The sequence below is a fragment of the Sturnira hondurensis genome, unplaced genomic scaffold, assembly GCF_014824575.4.
Source record: "Sturnira hondurensis isolate 20B ecotype Veracruz unplaced genomic scaffold, ASM1482457v3 Scaffold0006413, whole genome shotgun sequence".
Taxonomy (NCBI): Eukaryota; Metazoa; Chordata; class Mammalia; order Chiroptera; family Phyllostomidae; genus Sturnira; species Sturnira hondurensis.
This window is the reverse complement of record NW_028079044.1, coordinates 30,680,595-30,687,474: the sequence shown is the minus strand read 5'-3', so window position 1 is coordinate 30,687,474 and position 6,880 is coordinate 30,680,595.

Sequence of the window (6,880 nt, the reverse complement as noted above, 5' to 3'; positions counted from 1 at the left end):
CCCATGAATTCAGAATGAAGGATAAATTGGTGTCACGCATGCAGTCCCTGGAGCTTGTCTAAGTACCAGAGGCCCATTCCAGTCTACGAAAATCTTTTGCTAAATGAGCTCCCAACTCAGCTTGGCTCTAAGGGGAAAAATAAAATCAAATAGCTTTTATTTACAGTTACTTATTCCTTTTTGATGGTCATTGACTCTAGATATTAGTGCAATTAAGGCAGAGCATCTGAATCTTGGAGTTGCCAGGAATAGGTTCCCGCAGTGCTTTCGGTTCTGACCGGTGATCTCCTCCCACCTGGGGTAGCCTGGCTCCAGCCGGCAGCTAAGGTTTGCTGGCTGGTTACTGATGCTACATACCTTCTCTACTTGCCGCCAGTGGGCCACACACAATATTCCATTTTCTATGAGCACCACGGATCAGGAGGATAGGAAACCCTGGTTTACATTCCGATGTCCTAATGAGGGTAAATGCCTTCTATGGATAGATGAGCCCAGTATATTCTCATCGAAAATAACATTTGTATCAGTGGTTCTTAAACGTGGCTTCATATTTGACTTACCTGAGGAGCTTTTAAAAAAATCCTGAGGACCAGACTATACCCCAGACTAACCACATCAATTTCTGAGGGAGAAATGGTAGTCAACGTTATTCCCAGCGAGAGGGGACAAACCCCGGGCTTTCTGAAACAGTCCTGATTTTAACTACTCTTTTATGGTGAAGCAATTCATTCAATCTGCTGCCAAGTGTGCGAATTGTATGCATCTAAATGAGATTCCATTTGTATAGCTTAATACAAAATTTTTCCTATGAAAAAATATATACAAAACAGGAGCCCAAATAGTTCTGACTTATCTGCCAAATAGCCAGTCAACCATAGTGGTAGATACACAAACCTTAGGTACTTTAGCTTGATGAAGTTTTTTTTTTTTTGTATGTGACATTTGAACAAAATGTACATTTTTTTGCTAATTAACTATTTTATTTCTGTGCTTTATGAGTCTTGCTGTTCATCAGGAAGGAAACAGAGGCACTGGTTTGAGTGAAGGGAATCACAGGAACTCGCACTATGAGGACTTTTGTAGACTATACAGGCACACTTTGCTTAACGCACTTCACTTTAAAGCACCTCATGTTGCATTTTTAGAAATTGAAAGCAAGATGCTCCACCAGCGAAACAAGATTACAACTTGCTTTAATTGCAACACCCACTGTATCTGGAGATCTGGAATTGGCCCACAATATCCCAGAGGTTTTCCCTGGTGCGGCAAGGAGCCTGGGTGTTGAGAGGGTAGGAATACCCAAACGGGGGGGAAAGAAGTAACCTGAGGAATTATCTTGGAAGACTGAACTGTGGAAAACAATGGTGAAACTTTAGTAGAAACTGTTTTCCTAATATGTTTAGCTTTTTCCTAACACAGAGTCTCACTTTACCAATATAATCATACTAAAGGGTCTGTTATTTTGGTCACAGAAGATATTTTTCTAGCCAAGTATTAATTTGGTTAGGAACCCAGTCCTACAGATTGGTTTTAGTGGGCCCATAAACCTCCTAAATTTATTTATATAATGGAATTTTGTGTTCTTTTTTCCTAGAGATTCTGTTTGGGGTAAGAGTTCATTGGTTTTCATTAGTTTCTCATGGAATTATCTGACCCCAGGGTTTTAGGCATTGAATTTTAATGGTCCAAAATTTATTATAGTAGACTTCAGATTATCATTTAAATTTAAGTTCCTAAGGGTTGACTTTGTCTGCATTTTATTTTAAGTTAATTAACAAGCATATTGCCCTTTCAGGAAACAAATATAAAAATAATAAAAGTTGACTCTGGTCTTTTGTTTGGCTTAGTTTTGTAGATAACTTCTGAGGGGCAGAAAATATTCACTCTGCCAGCAGAGGATTAGCAAATTCCCAGAACCCCCATTTGTGGCCTTGTCCAAAAGGAAGAGACAGCTGTGGATGCTGCTGTCTAAGACAAAGAAGAAAACTATCCAAGAGCTTACTAAAGACAAGCAATAAGAAGACATTAAAGACTGAAGTTGAAAGCCCCAAAACATATGCCATGAATCCCCCAGGCAACTGTTTTCATTCTTTTGCTGTTCTTACTCCTTTCTGTTGGTGGGAGCTGTGATCTTTCCATGGACACGCAACTGCATAGCATGGCTATTTTCAATTGAACCTGTGAATCATGGTGATGAAGAGATGCATAATCCAGGCACGCTGATTAAGTGCCCTTTGTATGAGTTGCAAGTGTAGAGAAGAGCTTGGGGTATCTATCAGCTCTGTTTTGTGAGCCTTCGGCCTCATCTGACAAGGACGAGATTTCACTGGGTTTTATCTTTTAGTATCAATTTCACCATCATGTTTCTGTCTGTGTAAAGCTCTTCAGAAACATCAATGGAGTTGGGGAAAAATATCTGAATGCACTGCCTTCTTGCTCGTTTTGATTTAAGAGGCTGCATGCTTGACAAATAAGACTGCCTACAATACACATGCCAAGGCTCATTTATTTAAAGAGTTATCATTCATCATTGTCAGAGACCCTGAGGGCTAAAAAGCATCATTGTCAGTGACTCAATGCTTGATGTGAGTGCTTCAAGTGTTTAGAAGACTAGTCGGAGTGAAACAATATGACTGGAAAATATTTTTAATTTTTCTGAAACTGATTTTTTGAGAGATTTAGAAAAAGAGATTCCTCTGTAGAGCTGAGCTATGTACATCACAAATTATGCCTATGTTTTGAGCTTTTCCTTCTGGTTTTCTTTTGTATCTTGCTTTGGCAAAATATTTTCAATGTCCAGGAGCTCTTTTTTGTGTTATTCCCTTTCTCTTAGCATCTGTTCTTACCTAAGGTGGAGAATCCTTATGACTTTCTCTGAGAATACATCTTGTTTGTTAAGGCTAGATATTGACAAGAGAAAAATTCTGAGGTGTCCTAAATTAAATCGCAGCTGGCAGGAGAGTAAGAAAGACAAGGGGAGTTAATTAGTTAACAGAGCTGTGGCTGAAGCCAACAAAAACCACTCAGATTCCTGAATGCATGTGGAGACTGAATCAATGTCCAGACTGCTATTTCAGCCCTTACCTGGAGAGAACAGCCAATCACAACTCGCAAGCTGCTTATGTATGAACTTGCGGACTATTGCCCACAACCAATCCAAAAGCAGCAAACACTTCTTCTTTATGGAATATAAACCTATCTCAGAACTAGCTCCACTTCACCTTTTCCTGACCCCCTTATCTATAGCCAGTGTAAATTCTTCCAGAGTAACTCAATCTTTCTTCTCCAAACCCACCGTATACAACAGCCCCTTCAACCCCAGGATGGAGGACACATTTGCTTTCTCCATGAGGCCAGCAACTGGTGGTTTAAACTGCAGGCCCCAGGACCTGGTCCTTTTTCCTGGCTCACATATGGCTTAATAAATCCTTGCTTTCAGGACAATTTCCAGCCTTAAAGCTTTTTGTTTAACTATATTTTCCCCTGGTTAAAAAAATTAACATACATTTCTCTGTTATTCTGACACTTTCTTAAAAATTTTGGTGAGGACTGATCACTTATTTATCCTTAAAACAGGAGATGAGGATGCTGATTGGGATCTTTGGATGCAGGGACAGTTTGTCACCTGCCAACCTTGATGTAAGATTCTCAGACAAGACCCAGACACTAGGGGGTAAGCCTCACAAGGACCAGAAGGTCTGCATGGGGCCGACTCCGGGATGTTACTAGCAACAGACTTTCCCTCATTCTCCACAGACAATTCTTCTCATTCACTAAAAAAATAAAACTTTCAAACCACCAATATGGGATAATCTTTGTTCCTTATACTTTGCATTGTAAGAGAAGTTACCTGAGACTTTAAAAAAGCAGAAGAGATTGTTTATTCTTCTATTGTACTTCTGGGATGTATGTTACGGTCTGTGTTATTTTACAATTGTTGGGGACAGAGGTTGATTTTTAGATTTTTATTTGGTAGAGAGGTGAACAGTTGCTGCCCAGTAAATAACCCTGAAGACTGCAGTCCATGTCCTTCGTGGACACTGACCAGCTTTGTCGTTAACCTAGCACTCCTATCCTACCACACGTCTCACTAAATTGCCTCCCTACGGTTTTGTTGCTTCCCTTATTGAGTTCTGTGTCTTTGACGTGTGTTCCTTTTATATTTATATAAGACATGATCTTATCTTTTGAATATTGAACTTTAATCACCATTAAAGCCTAGTTAGCCACAGATGACGAGAAAGAAATCTATGGTCTGATAAAATAAGATTTGCTGATTCTCAACAAGGAAATGCATTTCACGGGAATTCTGCTGGGCAGGAGGGAGGAGGGAAATACCTCTTGTGAGGTTTGGATTTGCCCGGAAGGACTCTGAAGAAGAACTAAGGGAGGCTGTAATCAGTCTGGACTGGGTTCTCTTTTGGAGGCAGGATTAGAAGTGGGATTAACCAGTGCGGGGGCTGTCAGAAGGTGAGTGGGCTTTAGCAATGCAGCATGACCAGTAGAAATGAAAATGGAAAAATGGGCCAGGAGCATCGTTGGTCAGACAGGAGTAGTCAGTCAGAGAGGAAGTTGTTGCGCCCTTTTATAACCGCTATGTGGTCTGGAGTGTGAGGGGAAGCAGAGTTGACGACCCCCAAATATGCTTCTCAGGACATTGACTATTTCAAACTGGTTTGTTTTAAGAAACAAAAGATCAGGAAAAACCTTTGACCTTTCCTCTAACTGCCTAAAATAATTTAGATGGGGGACCTGCTCCAGGAGGGGAGATGTCGTCATAGACAATTATTGTTTAAACTCCGTTTCTCTCTCTGGTCAGCTCCACAACAGTAAATTTCTGAAGCTAGAGCAGGAATGAGAAAGCTTTTTCTGTAAAGGGTTGGACATATTTCAGCTTCTGAAGGCCAAAGGGTCTTGGTCACAATTACTTGCCCCTGTCATTATCACATGAAAGCACTAAAAGAAAATACTTAGAGGAATACTTAAAGGAAAATACTTAAAGGCATAGCTGTGTTCTAATAAAGCCCTGTTTGCAAAAGCAGGCAGTGACGTTGACTCAGCCCCTGAGCCATGGTTGTTGATCTGGACTCTCTCTGTGTTTCTACCAGGCCACCATCTCCTTCATCCCCACACCTTTCCTAGCTGTGACTCCTCAGCCCACTTGCCACTTCAAGTGCCCTTCAAGACTTGCCCTTCAAGGGGGCTGAGGAGTCACATTTGATTGTGAGGCTCCCCAAACACCCCCAATTGATTGTGATGCTCCAAAAACTTGTTTAGATCTCTCAAATACTTCTGTTTGGCTCCCAGTTATTGCCCCTCTTCTTCTCTGGGTTCTTTTTTCGAAGCTACAGATATAAGATGCCAAATAGAGACCAACATATGAATATTATAAATTGCATATGTTGGTACTCTATGAGTTAGAGTTCAGAATTTTCTAGAAAAAAAATCTAGATTGGAGAGCATGTCTGGGATCTGAGACCAAGGTGAGGGCCCAGTACTGTTTATTGCAAATCCATTTATGGGAACAGATGAGTTTTCAAAATAGACTACACAGATACCTACCTAACCAGACAGCTACAGGGGCTGTTACGAGCTTTCTCAGAAACCCTGGCACTATCAGAATGAGCTATGCAAGAGAACCCTGCACATATCAAGGCTTGCCTCTAGAAGGAGAAATGGACAGGAAGCCCTGGTGTGTCATAACAAGGCAGGAGACAGTCACTGAGACAGAGCAGAACAAACCACTGTTATTTTTGAGGCACAGTTTGTTACCTGCTGCTAAAAGGACCTACTGCATATTAAGCCATTACCAGTTAGATTAGTTGTTCTTTCAACATTTCAGTAAATAAGAGATGAAAAGAGAAACAAGGATTCTCTTCAATATGTCCCTTTTTGTAAAGAGAAGTAGAGCTCTCTTTGAAGGTGAAGATAAGAAGAAAATGACTCTCCAATACCATTAAATGTCATTAAAGAAAACCAGATTATACTATTATATAAATAACCAACATCCTATTAAATGTGTTACTTAATATATAATACGGACAGAGTCATGTCGATTTATTTTTAACCTTTAAACATGTGGGAGATTTCACAAAGGAAAGGAGACTTGAGGATTATGACACCTAAACACCTAATGGAGTTCAATTAGTCATAAACTAGTTAACAATGTGCATATGTTGATATGGGTTTTTAAAGCTCATGATTTTAGAACTAGCAAATCGCAGCCTAAAGTCACATATGCAGAACCGTCAACATGCCTGATTTACCTGCACTTCACAGAGTCATTAGGCTGGGGTCCCAGCAGCCTGCCGCTGAGGCTGTCGGAAGGCGAAGGCTGCTCGTGCAGCACAGCACGACTCACCTAAGGTAAAAAATAAAATAAATCCTCTTGGCTCCTTGCCCTTGTTTTCGAAAAAAATGAGAAAGAAAACATAGAAACAAACAAACAACAACAAAAAAAACCCTGAAATAATGCTGCTGATACCTGAGATAAAATTGAAAGTGAAGCACCCAATGTCCTGTAATAAAAGCAGCATTTTAAAGAGATTAGCTTTGTGACTGTAGCTGAAAAATCTAGTCCAAAATTATAGACTTTATTAAGAGCCAACCAGCCACTTAACTGCACTATTTCTCACTGAATCAGTTCTGTGTCATAGAGCAACCTTATGATATGAACAATACACAATGCACACACTTAAAGAGGTACTCTTGCAGGTTCGAAAACAAGCAAAGGGCAAAGTAATTGAACTCCCTCTTATTACCCAAACTGTAATTACTGCTGCAGAGCAAGTATGCAATTCCTTTGTGCAAACCATTCATTTAATTCATCCTTTCTAACATGTTATGTGTCCTATCTGTGCCTGGTAAGTTGGCACTGGGT